Consider the following 15,033-nt stretch of genomic DNA (forward strand, 5'->3'; position numbering starts at 1 on the left):
ACTATTTATTTATGGCTCTTCTTGTCGAATAAGCAGCAGTTGAATAAATGAGTTGATAAATTTTTATAAATGGTTACATCTTTTTTTCTTTTCTCCCTCTATACATATAGCTTTGGAGTTTAACCCTTCTGCCAATCCAGAGGCAAGCACAATATTCCATGGGAACTGTCAAACAGATGGTGAGACAACATTGTCTGTATCTCTGTGTATTATCCTGTGGGACTTTGTTGAGGCTTCTTTGGACTATTCTCTACCTTTTCTCAATAAAAACTCAAATATCTCAACTTTCCAGTACCCATCTTATTTTTTCTTTGTACCTATCTAGATGGTACCTAAGTGAAGGAACCAGGTAAGTGCCTAATTGTTTCCTTTGTTAAAGTAGCTAAATCTCAGCACATTTCATATTTAGATATTTGGGGGTTTCTTGTTTAAAATCAGAATGGAGGTTGCCATGGGAGAGGCTATATGGTATTCTTAATGGGCTGCTGTAAGTCATCTTGATAGAAGCTGCTTAGTTTCTTCTAACTGTAATTTGAACGCAGAAGGAAAAAGAAAAAAGAAGAGTGCTTAAAATAATTGTGAAACTGTGTGAAACGTCCTGGTCAGGGCTGCAGAAAAATGGTTGTGTGTGTGTGTTTGGGGTTTCTCAAAGGAGTTTACCTATGAGGCTCTGATTACTTTAAAATTCTTACTTTAACACAAAATGTGTCTTCCAGATTTATTCCAATGACTTAACAGACTTTATTTACCTCCTTGTTCTAAAAGATGTGGGGATTGGGTCATGGTCAAAACTTTCAAAAGACATGAAATGTCAGTGTAGACTTTTCATGTGTAATCTAAAGATTGCAGGTTAAAGTCTGAGACCTTCCCTGTAAGAGTGTTTGTTGCTGTGGCTCCCGCTTTATCCTTTCCTTTCCTGATAATAGCATTTTGTTCAAACAGAAGAAAGTTGGAGTTTCGGCCGGGCATGGTGGCTCACGTCTATAATCCCAGCACTTTGGGAGGCTGAAGTGAGCAGATCATCTGAGGTCAGGAGTTCGAGACCAGCCTGGCCAACAGGTGAAAACCCATCTCTACTAAAAAAAAAAATACAAAAATTAGCTGGACGTGGTGGTGCATGCTTGTAGTTCTAGCTATTCACAAGGTTGAGGCAGGAGAATTGCTTGAACCCAGGAGGCGGAGGTTGCAGTGAGCAGAGATTGCGCCAATGCACTCAACCTGGGTGACAGAGTGAGACCCCATCTCACCGAAAAAAAAAAAAAAAGTTAGAGTTTTTCAGTCTACACTGCTGGGAGAGGCGGGGGATGGGAGGCGGTAGAAAAGAGAAAACAGTTGGTTTGCCTCCAAAATTTTGCAAAGAGATGAATCTAAGTAAAAGTTATTCTGGGTAATAATATGGTTCTTGAATAAAAACTAAAATTTTCAAAATAGAAAACGTTGCATCATAAAGATATTAAATCCAGTTGGCTTATTGGTTTCATTTAAATGCCAGAGATTCGTTACTGTAGAGGAAATGTCTTATAGTTCTTCTATCTAAACTTTGGTTGGGCTCTTAATTTTTTAAGAAGTAGAATAATTAAGACGCTTGATGAGTGTGACTTTGTAACTTGGAAGTACTATCCTCACTTTTCAAGATATTTAAGGATTGCTTTAGAACAAACAAATATATGAATTAATTGATTATACCTTTATACACAAAACATGTAAGTAGTTGTGTAAACGTGTAGTCTGCTTGGTGATGTAAGGAAAGGCTGATTGATGTTACACACCACTTAGTAGATGGGTAGTATTGGAGGAGAGCCCAAAAATGGCTCTTTATTGTCATTCTTTAGGATTACAACACAGTTTATGTATGTTTCACTTGGCCCTTTCCAATACAAATAAGGCCTGTGTATGTTCTCCCTATGTATTGCTAATGAAGAAATGAAGAGTTTGAGATATCACATGACTATGGAAGACAGCTACTCAACAGAAGTAAGGTTCTATGTCTCCGAATGACATGGAAGTGACAGATATGCTGAATTTACTTTTAAAACTTTTTAAAACTCTAGAATACATCTTATACTTTGCCTATTAAATAGACCTGTCTTTTAAAACTTACTGCCATCTTGATTTATTTTATGCAAAGTTGATTTTACACTCTTCTTTTTTTTTTTTTTTTTTTAAATAAAGGAGAGTGTCACTATGTTACTCGTACTGGCCTCAAATTCCTGACCTGGGTTCAAGTGATTTTTCCACCTTAGCCTCCTGAGTAGCTGGGACTACAAGCATGTGCCATCTTGCTTGGCTCTCTCTTATGTCTATACATTCATTTCAGTGGATAAGAATAAAAGTAGAGGTAGTGAAATAGCCTAAATGCAGCGATTGAATAAATGAGTTGATAAATTTTTATAAATGATTACATCATTTTTTCTTTTCTCCCTCTATACATATAGCTTTGGAGTTTAACCCTTCTGCCAATCCAGAGGCAACCACAATATTCCAGAGGCACTCTTAAACAGATGGTGAGACAACATTGTTTTTTCTGCCAAGAGAAAGAATAAAAGCTTTTGTTTGATCAGGTTATAGAAAGTATTTAGGAAAAACTCATATGGGTTTAAATTTTTCACCTTTTCACATGTTCACTTGTCTTATTTTACCGTGTGATATACTTTCCTTTACTTGTTATCATGTTAGTGAAAACATGTAACCTTTTTGTTTATACATTTTGCCATCTTTTTATCAACACAATTAATGTGTCATGTGATGGAGGAGTCATGGATTTCTCTTTATTTATAATTCTTGGATTTATCTTTATTTACAATCCCTTTTCCCTTGCTCCAAAGAGTACATTTTAAAGATGAATGATAGAACTTAGGCTTCAGCTTGGTTTTCATTTAAACAAATTAAAAACATAGCTGTTTATCATTGGGGATTGAATCTGTGATTTGGGCCTCCTCTCACACAGTCCTCTGACCACATTCATTTACCACATCCAAGTTTATACTACTCAAAACTTTTAGGTTACTAACCTTTTCATTTGATGTAATGTCAATTTAAACATGCCCTACACCTGCTTATTTTCCTCAATGTTATGTTAAATCCTCATTTATTTGCCAAAAAGCCATACACAGCCAGGTTTTCCAGTTGACTTAAACAGCAGGAATACAAATGAGGGTCCTATAATAATATGTGAAGTAATGCAGCACAGTAAAACATGGGGGTTTGTAAACCTTTGTTTTTATAGTTTTAGTAGACTTTGCCCATCTTGAGTCAGTTATTTCTGATTAGAATTTGTGTTCATTTTTTACATTACTATAAAGAGATACCTAAGCCTGGATAATTTATAACAAAAAGAGGTTTATTGGCTCATAGATCTTCAGGCTGTACAAACATGGCTTCAACGTCTGCTTCTGGTGAGGGCCTCAGCAAGCTTACAATCATGATAGAAAGCAAAGGGGAAGCAGGTGGTTCCACACGGTGAAAGAGGGAGGAGAGAGGGGAAGGGGGAAGGTACCACACTCTTTTTTTTTTTTTTTTTGAAATAGTGTCCCACTGTGTTGCCCAGACTGGAGTGCAATGGAGCAATATGAGCTCACTACAACCTCCACCTCCCAGGTTCAAGCAATTCTCTTGCCTCAGACTCCCGAGTAGTTGGGACTATAGGCGGGCACCATAACACCTGGCTGATCTTTGTACTTTTGGTAGAGATGGGGTTTCACCATGGTGGCCAGGCTGGTCTCAAACTCCTGACCTCAGGTAATCTGTCTGCTTCAGCCTCCCAAAGTGCTGGGATTACAGGCTTGAGCCACTTCACCTGTCCAGTACCATGCTCTTTTAAACTACCATAATGAGAATTTGCTTATTACCATGGGAATGGGACCAAGCCATTCATAAGGAATCCCCCAAACACGTCCCACTAGGCCCTATCTCCAACATTAAGGGTCACATGTTAACATGAGATTTGGAGGGGGAACATATTCAAGACATATCAGAATTGTATTTCCCAGCTCCTTCCAGAGCCATTGGCTTCTCTCACCTAGAGAGCATGGAAGCAGTAAAAGAAAAGCTATTCCATGTCCCTCACTCTTCAGTGGTAGGAACTTTTACCTACAAGGCCCTTCCAGCATCAAAGGTAGAGGCAGTGTAGGAAACAAAGCATGGTCCAAATCCCGCTTGGGGCTTTTATCATTCGGGCTTTTTTCAGGAAAAATAAAAATATTTATTGTGCTGCAGACACCATGTCCAATTAAGTTTGTATACTCATTTTACAATTAAAATTTAGGCCAGGCTCTGTGGCTTATACCTGTAGTCCCAGCTCTTTGGGAGGCTGAGGTGGGTGGATCACAAGGTTAGGAGATCAAGACCATCCTGGCTAATGCAGTGTAACCTCCTCTCTGCTAAAAATACAAAAAAAATTAGCTAGGTATGGTGGCACGTGCCTGTAGTCCCAGCTAGTCAGGAGGCTAAGGCTGGAAAATCACTTGAACCCGGGAGGCAGAGGTTGCAGTGAGCTGAGATCCTGCCACTGCACTCCAGCCTAGGTGACAGAGTGAGACTCTGTCTCAAAAAAAAAAAAAAAAAAAAGAAAAGAAAAAAATTAAGATAGGTTACTTTCCAGTTGTATAAAGACCTTTTTTTTGTTTTGTTTTTAGTGACATATTAGTAGATAACCACTACGTGTGGTTCAAGATGCTTACAGGGATTCTATTGCATCTAGAGATAAGTGCCTGGTCAGGAAGTAGTTCTTAGAGCTGTTAGCTCTTAGCTTCTGATAATTAAAGTAACCTGTGTGTAAATGCAGAATGAGAGAATACTAATGGATCATGGCTCATATATGCAACAGTTAAACTTTTTATTAGCTAAATTTTTCATATGGCCTAAATGTTTGCCCTTTTCTTTTGTACATGAGGATTCTTTCATTTGAATGTAATAGAAACAAAAAGTAAACTAGATGAAAAACTAAGTTTTTAGATTTTACTTTATGAAATTAATCATACCAGATAATTTAAATTATAAATTATTGAAAATAATTTTTTAAATGTAATTTTGTGTCATTTTACATAGGAGTAATCAGTAAGATGTTAACAACTACTTTTATTTTATAGTATTTGTATCAGAAGTGACCAGTTTTTTTATTCTTAGTTGTAGAAATAAGAAGAAGCAATTGTACAAACCATGTAAGTAAACAGTCAAATAGTTAAGAAATTGATAGTTTGACATAAAAGTAGTCTCTCTTGATTTCTTTAAATTACAATGTGGACCCAGTGGTGATAGCATGGACCTCTTTTTGTGGATTTTCTAAATCTCTTCTATTTTCCTAAGTATTAAATTTATCCAGAAAAGTATTTAGCTTAGGGTGTCCACCTTTTAAAGATTTCTGACATTTAAGTTAAATTTCAATAGTCTGGTTCAAAAGATCTGCTTTAAGGCTGGGCATGGTGGCTCATGGCTGTAGTCTCAGCACTTTAGGAGGCTGAGGTGGGCAGATCATCTGAGGTCAGGAGTTTGAGACAACCCTGACCAACACGGTGAAATTCTGTCTCTACTAAAAATAGAAAATTAGCCAGGCGTGGTGGCACATATCTGTAATCTCAGCTACTCAGGAGGCTGAGGCAGGAGAATTACTTGAACCTGGGAGGTGGAGGTTGCCGTGAGCCAAGATTGTGCCATTGCTCTCCAGCCTGGGTGACAGAGTGAAAAAAATATCTGCCTTAAATAATCTTATTTTTAATGAAATAACAAAAATAGAATAGCTAAGTTAATTGCCAGCACTGTCTATTGACTTTCTATCACAGCAGGTAAAAGCATACCTTCCTCACTACACCAAGATCTTATTTTTCTCCCTCCTTTTCTTCCAATATTAGCACACTTTTTCATTAAATCAGTAATATTTACATAATTATGACGCTGCAAATATTATTCACTGCTAAGTCATATGGTATTTTCACTGTGTCTCTGCATTACATGTCCTTCATTCTGTCTCCGAAATATCCTGTCTCACATAACTGCTGTCTTGTGTGGAATCACCTGAGTCCTAGATTCTGTGTTTCCTTCTGTCCTGTTATCCTCTCTAGTTGTACTTGAACACATTTTCCTGGGTGGAGATGTTTAGAGAGCTGGCCAGTCTTAAAATCCCTCCTCTTTGATAGTGAATACATCTCTACGTTGAATCTAAATTTTATGGTTCTGAAGACATTTTGCAGTTATGCTGTCATTACAGCGTTGTTCTTGAATCTATTGCCAGTGTGTGATACACTATTTACAACCAGGTTTTAGGTAGCTGTGGAAGCTTTTTAGGATCTTGTCTCACTCTGAGGTTCTGAAATTTTATAATAACAGCATGTTGGGGATCTTTTCATTTTATTGAGGCTACTAAACCTGAGACTATCTCTTCTTGAGATTTTTTTTTTTATTTTCTCTGTTACTTTTTTACTGATAGTCTTGTTATTCAGATGCTAGGCTGCTGAGACCAGTACACCTGCATTGGTTTTTAATTTTTTCAGTTTATCTTTTTATTCTAGTTGTGGGATATTCTGTGACTTTATCTTCTACTATTTCTATTGAATTTTATGTTTTTGAGAGTGTTTTAAGATATTTTGTTAACTTTTGCTCCTGGTTTTGACTGCTCCCATGAATTCTTTTTTTCTGTTGCTTTGATTTCTGTTGTTGGAGGCTTCCCTCCAATGTGTGGTGGTCCCTGGCCTGCTTTATTTGGAAGCAGAACTTCTGTTAACTGGTAGCACTCAGCGTGAGGTTTTGGAAGCCAAACTAGCTTTTCATTTGGGGGACCTTAGTGTATTATCGGGGGATCTTTACTCGAGACATTTCAGTTTCTTCTGAGAAGGATCTCCCAATTTTCTGCCTGGAAAGTAAAAGCATGACCACTTGCTTTCCAAAAGCAGAGTTAGCGAAGGAAGTTGGAGTTCCATTTTTGGTATACAGTTTTCTTTATATCTCAGGTTTAAGCCGTGGTATCTCTGAGACAGAAATACTCAGGTTTGATATATCCAGAGAACACACATCTACGTTTCTTGTCAGATGGAAGTACAGGTGGACTTGGGGCTTTGGTTAGAGATTTTCAACTGACCTTGCTGGCTTTTGTTTTACATTTTACCTGACTTTCCAAAGTGCCATTTGCCTGTAAGTTCACAACCTGCCTTTAGTTCTGCAAGACTAACTGGCTCACTTCGGTTCCAGTCATTTTCTGTAGGCACCAAAGTTGTGCTTCCGTGTTATTTACCAGTCCTTTTTCTACTTCTTATGTTTCAGCATTTATTAAAAATTATCTCTGTCAACCTTCTCTCCTGGTCATGTGTGTAACCTTTATTTTATGACTAATGAGACTTCCGGAGGGAGAGGAAATAAATTCGTGGTCAGTCTGTTATATTTTATCCAAATTTAGGACCTATGTTTAAATCAAAGTCTAATTTTAGTATAATTACGATTAACCCAGAGAATTTTTAAAATTAATGTATCTATAATAAGCATATTATACTTTTCTCCTAAGGCCTTGTTTAATATTTTCAAACTTTATCCACTGCCATATACTTCCCATTACTTCACAACAGAGATGGAGCTGTTTTCATGAACGCCCAAAGTGTTAGAAATATTTAAGTTAATTAAGATTTGTTCATTTTTAGCCTGGTCAACATAACAAGACCTCATGTCTACAAAAACGTTAAATAACAAATTAGCCAGGCCTGGTGGCATGTGCCTTTCGTTTTACCTACTCAGGAGGCTAACGCAGAGGATCACTTGAGCTCAGGAGTTTGAGGCTGCAGTTAACTATAATTGTACCACTGCACTCCAGCCTGGGCAACAAAGGGAGACCCTGTCTCAGAAAAAGGAAAAAAGTTGTTAATTCTTTAAAAACATATCTAAAATTTGTCCTGCCCAAAAGGAGAGTGAAAAATGTAAACTTTAGTCTTTATTTTATTTATGTTTGCTGAGAAAAATGCTGTACTTTATTTATTTATGTATTATTTCCATGGGTTTTGGGGGGAACGGGTGGTATTTGGTTACATGACTAAGTTCTTTAGTAGTGATTTGTGAGATTTTGGTGCACCCATCACCTGAGCAGTATCCACTGAACCCAATGTGTAGTCTTTTATCCCTCACTCTCCTCCCAGTCTTTCCCCCGACTCCCCAAATTCCATTGTATCATTCTTATGGCTTTGCATCCTCATAGCTTAGCTCCCATGTATGAATGAGAACATACAATGTTTGGTTTTCCATGCCTGAGATACTTCATTTAGAATGGGCATTTGAGCTGGTTCCATATTTTTGAAGTTGTAATTTGTTTGAGTTCCTCATAGATTCTGGATCATAGCCACTTGTCCTATAGACTGTGAAGATTCCCTCCCACTCTGTGGGTTGTCTGCTTACTCTGCTGATTGTTCCTTTTCCTGTGCAGAGCTCTTTAGTTAAGTCTCACCTGTTTGTTTCTGTTGCATTTGCTTTTGTTGCATTTGCTTCTGTGTTCTTGGTCATGAAGTCTTTGCCTAAGCCAGTGTTTAGATGGGTTTTTCCAGTGTTATCTTCTAGAATTTTTATGGTTTCAGGTCATAGATTTATGTCCTTGATCCATCTTGAGTTGATTTTTGTGTAAGGTGAGAGTTGAGGATCCAGTTTCATTCTCCTGCATGTGGCTTGCCAATTATCCTAGCACCATTTGTGGAATAGGGTTTACTTTCTTCACTTTATGTTTTAGTTGGCTTTGTTGAAAATCAGTTGGCTATAGGTATTTGAGTTTATTTCTGGGTTCTCTATTCTGTTCTATTGGTGTATGTGCCTATTTTTATACCAGTGCCATGCTATTTTGGTGACTATGGCCTTATAGTATAGTTTGAAATTAGGTAATGTGATGCTTCCAGATTTGTTGTTTTTGCTTAGTTTTGTTTTGGCTATGTGAGTTCTTGTTTGGAGGAGGGCCCTACTCTTATGGAGAGGCATACTCTCTCATGAGGGGAATACTCTGCAAGAATTAGCATCTTGTAAGCAGTGGTGAATTCGACTAATTAGTGTACAAAAAAACATTTTTTGGTGTGGCTGCCGACAGAGATCCAAGAGGGTAGATGGAGTCGAGCTTGCTGAAGCAAGGAAAGATAAAAGTAATATTCTAGGCAGAGAGAGCATGGGTAGAGCAGGAAAATGGTTAGGTGCAGGCCAGATTTATAGAATGAAATTAATCAAGTTTTGAAATTGGAAAGTATTCTCTGAGAGTGTCATTTGAGTCATGTCATGGCAGTCTTATTTAAACATGAAGTGAAAGGTAGCTTTTTAAGTTGTCATCTGTTTTCAGGGTGTGAGAGAATATTTAAGTGATACTCTTTTTATCCTCCACATAAGAAAGTAGGACTAGAGAAACCTATGGCTTCCTCACTTGTTGGTGGCCTAGCAGCCCCGGCACGCCGTTCTCCTGCCTCAGCCTCCCGAGTAGCTGGGACTACAGGCGCCCGCCACCACGCCTGGCTAATTTTTTGTATTTTTAGTAGAGACGGGGTTTCACCATGTTAGCCAGGATGGTCTTGATCTCCCGACCTCGTGATCTGCCCTCCTCGGCCTCCCAAAGTGCTGGGTTTATAGGTGTGAGCCACTGCGCCCAGCAAAGTCGACTTTTCTCGTGATTGTTAAAGGTAATTCGTAAAATCCTTGTTAGGTTTGATGACAGGTACCATATTAAGGGCAGCATTTTATAACCCGTATCTTAGACAACGTCTCTGGAAGTTAAGAGCCTCCAATGGGTTTTCTGTAGAGTGCACATGATACCGCACTCAGGCAGTTCATGGAGTGTAAGAAATATCTTAGTGGCCGGGCGCGGTGAGTTTCAGTCAACAATACAGCTCATGTTCGACAATATTCCTTGATGACAGCACAGCCAGCCAGCCTTATCTTACAATGACAATAGTATCGTGAGTACAACTATATTGCCAAGGGATAGATTCTTTTATTCTAAAATTATTTCAGCTATTTGGTTGTCCTCTTCAACAATCAGTTTAAGAAATTGGAGTCAACTATATATTGATATCCAGATTCTAAATATTAAGTATCAATTTATCTTTTAATCTTAGACACCATGGTGGAAGGAAAAATCAGTTAGCAGAGAAGTAATCCCAGAAAAAGTGTATCTTTTTGATACCTTTATGCCTTTAGACAATGTTGAACACAGTGAGAAGGATAGGTTCCCTTTATTGAATGTTTTTTGTGAAAACCTAGTTTTTCAATGTATTGTAGGCCTAAATCAGTGTGCACTACTTTCTTTGGACATTAGCCTTGGAAGAAGGAACAACTTTTTTTCTTCTGGCACCACAGTGTATCTGCATTTGAATTTCTCCCATTGTGCATGAGCACCTCATGGGCCACAAAGATGCACTTTGAGAGCACCCTGAGATGAAGTTTATTTTAAAAGGAACAACCAACACCAGCACCAGCTCCATAGGGGCTGTCCAGTGTACATTATTATCATCTCCTTGGGTTATGAGTGTTGAATTTTAGAACACAGTTTGGAAAGTGCTAATTTAGAATATTAATGTCTTTATCTTTAATTTTACTTTTCATTCTGTAAACATAATTAGCTTATAAACAATTTTGTTTCAAATGCACTAGCCTTTTTAGCTAATTCAATTGTCAGTAACTTTTATTTCAATGAAAAATGGCAAGTTTACACTCATAATAGTGTCACTTTTCTCATTCCCTTTCTTTTTTTTCCTTTTTTTTGAGATGGAGTCTCGCTGTGTCTCCCAGACTGGAGTGCAGTGGCATGATCTCGGCTCACTGCAAGCTCCACCTCCCAGGTTCATGCCATTCTCCTGCTGCAGCCTCCCGAGTAGCTGGGACTACAGGCACCCACCACCACGCCCAGCTAATTTTTTGTATTTTTAGTAGAGACAGGGTTTCACCGTGTTAGCCAGGATGGTCTCAATCTCCTGACCTCATGATCCACCCGCCTCGGCCTCCCAAAGTGCTGGGATTACCAGCCACCACACCCGGCCTCTCCCTCCCTTTTAACAATAGTTGTGATGAAATTGTGTTTGCGCAAAAACTGGACTCAAACTCTGTCTCAGGTCCTGAGCTTTGGGACCTATTGAGTAATCACTAAATGTCTGTAGTCAGCCGAGTCTCTTAAATCTTTGAGCACACATACACCAAAACTGCTGTACCTAGAGTCCCTGACTTCTTTGAGTTCAAAAGATTTTCATGTGTTAGCATAAAATTCAAAAGTAGCTTTGAAGATTAGTCTTTCTCAAACAAATTTCATGCTTTTTTCCTCATTATTCTACTTTTTAGAAGTCTACTTTTGAAAGTAAAGTAAGTTTTAATTTGCCATTAGCAAGTTTGAGAAATAATCATTTGGTATATTCACTATTGATGAAATAAAGGTTTATTGAGCAAATTAATAGAGCAAATTGGCTTCAAGAAAATATTTTGAAAAATGTTTATGATGAGTCAGTAGTGCAGTGTTGTCAGTGGGATAGGTGGAACTCACTGAGATCACTTATGCAAGGTTTTTTTTTCCAAAATACATGTCGGCAAACACATGCATCTTCCCATCTCCACTTTCCCTCTATCTCTAGGCACTGAGAAGCCTTTTAGGAAAACTGGGATGGATGTGAGGCATCTTTACGTGAGGAAAGGCATCCCAGAAGGTTCTGATTTTCACCCCAGCTCAATCATTCCAAACTTTGCTGCACATTGAAATCACCTGGGAAACTTTTACCAACAACCTTAATGCCCAAAGTCATACCCAACACTCATTACATTAAAATGTCTCATGTTGAAGATGAGGCCGTTATTAAAGCTTCTCAGGTGATTTTAATGTGCAGCAAAGTTTGAGAGCCACGGTTTAGAGTTTAGGACAAGAAACTGCTCCTATTTGGTGAGACCTTGGGCAAGTCAGTTTTAAGGTTTGTTTCCCTGATCTGTAAAATGAGTGTTGAATTAAATGTCGTGTAGGGTCATTGGTCCTTTCCAGCATGTAACTTTAAATTCTGTAATTTTAAAATTGTTTTAGTGATGAAAACTACTTGAAGCATTATTGACATGTCCATCTTACATGCCAATGTTACAGCCTTTTAAAAAAGTGCTAATATTGCATAGACCTATTACTAAAATTGAGATTTGCTTTCCCTCAGTTATTTTGAGCCTCATTCTACAAAATTAGCTGGGCTTGGTGGTGCATGCCTGTAATCCCAGCTACTCAGGTGGCTGAGGCAGGAGAATCGCTTGAACCTGGGAGGCAGAGGTTGTGGTGAGCTGAGATCGCACCATTGCACTCCAGCCTGGGCAACATGAGCAAAACTCCATCCCCCCCTCAAAAAAATTACCTGGGTATAGTGGCGCAACCTGTAGTCCCAGCTCCTTGGGAGGCTGAGGCATCAGAATTGCTTGAACCTGGAAGGTAGAGGTTGTGGTGAGCTAAGATCGCACCACTGCACTCCAGTCTGAGCAACAGAGCAAGACTCTTAAGTCAAAAAATAAATACATACGTAAAATAAATCGCATGGGATGAAAGGCTTTGTGGGCAGAAGAGCATATAACAAGGAAATCTGTTATTATTTATATATTATAATTGTCAACAGAAACATGTCTTCTAACAGCATATTGCCTCGCATTTTGGCTCTCATATTTTTACAAAAAACCAAGAAATGAAAACAAAGTACACTTATGGTACTGTTCTGAACTAGAAGATTTGAATTTCAGGGCCGCTAGGAGAGTTTCCTCTGCCCCCCCTTTAAAAAATGTCTTCAGGCCTAACAAATGATAACATCTATTGTTATGAATTGTTTTTCCTTCCACAGAGTGACCTTGGAGATACATCATGATATCACGCAAAGGTAAGCTTTTTAGAAACCTGTCTTGTTATTCCAGCTAATTACTTTGCAAGATATCAAGCTCAGTGTTAGGTCACAGCTCTAGACATCATAAGCTGTATTGTGTATACTAAAATATCGAAGCAAATTATTAGTGTTTTCTTTGTTTCTTAAGACTCTTTAATTCTTAAATGATTGAGAATCTCAAAGAGTATGTGTTTATATTGATTATATTGATATTGACTATGGTAGAAATGTAAAATTGAGATTTTTTTTCAGAATCTATTTTTAGTTTAGATTTCACAGCCTTACCACTGTTGATATTATGAGCTAGATAGAGCTTTGTTGTGAGGACTGTCCTGTGCATTGCAGAGAGTTTAGCAGCATTCATGGCCTCTACCAACTAGATGTCAGTAGTAACCCATGACCCAGATTGTAAAAACAGAAAATATTCCTTGAGAATAATATTTTTAACAGAAATTTCTCATTGAAAGGTAACTTTTCTACAACAAAAAGTTGAGTAAAATGTGTGTCATGTATTTATATTATTTAAACTCTCTCCTGTTGAGATTAATAAGAGACAACTGGATTCTCTAGATCTTTCTTTGCAATTTGCTTTAAAGAAGCAATAAGAGGCCAGGCGCAGTGGCTCACGCCTGTAATCCCAACACTTTGGGAGGCCAAGGTGGGTGGATCACAGGATCAGGAGATCGAGACCATCCCAGCTAACATGGTGAAACCCCGTCTCTACTAAAAATACAAAAACTTAGCTGGGCATGGTGGCACACACCTGTAGTCCCAGCTATTCTGGAGGCTGAGGCAGGAGAACCACTTAAACTCAGGAGGCGGAGGTTGCAGTGAGCTGAGATCATGCCGCTGCACTCCAGCCTGGGTGACAGAGCAAGACTCCGTGTTAAAAAAAAAAAAAAAAAAAAAAAAGGCAATAAGCTGGCCAGGTGAGGTGGTTCACACCTGTAATCCCAGCATTTTGGGAGGCCGAGGTGGGCGGATCACTTGAGGTCAGGAGTTTGAGACCAGCCCGACCAACATGGTGAAACCTGCCTCTACTGAAAGTACAAAAAATGGCTGGACATGGTGGTGCATGCCTGTAGTTCCAGCTACTTGGGAGGCTGAGACTGGAGAATCGCGTGAACCTGGGATGCGGAGGTTGCAGTGAGGCAAGATCTCGCCATTGCACCCCAGCCTGGGCGACAGAGGGAGACTCCATCTCAAATATAGAAAAAAAGAAGCAATAAGATGACCTAACCTCATGCAAATATGTAGTTGGTAAAAGGTGTATTTTAAAGTTTTCAGATACTTGTGGGTATTCTTTAATACTAAATCAAAACTTCATAAGTGCTAGTTTCTTAAATTAGTTACAGTGGCATTTTCCATATTAATAAATTTATTCCATCAGTACTCATTGATCTTTCTTGCACAGTAAATGGATCTTTCGCCCCATACTTGCATTTATAATATGCATTAATTACTTGGAATATATTAGTTTATGTTTTATTATGTCAAAAATCACTTTTAGTTTAACTACCAATCTTACTTTAAAATGCCTTTAAGTATTGAAAAGCTGTCAAGCCTACAGTAGAAGGAACAAGTTTTTCAAAGTCCTCAGGAAAGCTTAAATTTTATCATTGGGAACAAATATTTATTTTCCTTGAAGTGACAACGTCTCACTTCATTTATTTTTGAGAATGATAGTTGTGTTTTTTTTTTAGACCGAATCTCACTTTGTCACTTGGCTGGAGTGCGTTGGCATGATCTCAGCTCAAGCAGTCCTCTCACCTCAGACTCCTATGTAGCTGGGACCACAAGTGTGTGGCACCACGCCAGGCTAATTTTCTTGTATTTTTGGTAGAGGCAGGGTTTCGTTATGTTGCCTAGGCTGGTCTCCTTGAGGTCTGAAGGAGCTCAAGTCATCTGCCTGCTTTGGCCTCCCAAAGTGCTGGGATTTTACAGGCGTGAGCCACTGCACTGACCCGGTTGTAATTTTAAATAAAAACGATGTTCTGTGAAAAAAGTGATTTTTCAGTTCACAATTAAATCACGAATTCTAAAAAACAAAACATACTGCAGTCAGCAAAGCGCTTCTTGTTAACTTTCCACTTATTCAGAATATTAAAGAGACATGTCAAGGTTTAATAACATTAATTTTTACTGCTTCCTCAAAGACATTCTTAAGTAATTCAGGCTATGTTTTTTAACTGTAGGGGTCAGTAAAGAATAGAAT

The 15,033-nt window shown here is 38.4% G+C and overlaps 1 protein-coding gene across 1 annotated transcript in view; it reads left to right on the forward strand.

Moving 5' to 3' along the window:
• Positions 1 to 15,033, forward strand: part of LOC111551970 (arf-GAP with GTPase, ANK repeat and PH domain-containing protein 11) — a 52,554-nt gene that overhangs the window by 33,920 nt on the left and 3,601 nt on the right. Inside the window, 3 exon segments of the mRNA XM_023226052.2 lie at positions 111 to 1,059; positions 2,436 to 2,504; positions 12,780 to 12,815. The gene's annotated coding sequence lies outside the window, so the exon portion shown is untranslated.

Source organism: Piliocolobus tephrosceles, chromosome 9, assembly GCF_002776525.5.
Source record: "Piliocolobus tephrosceles isolate RC106 chromosome 9, ASM277652v3, whole genome shotgun sequence".
NCBI lineage: Eukaryota > Metazoa > Chordata > Mammalia > Primates > Cercopithecidae > Piliocolobus > Piliocolobus tephrosceles.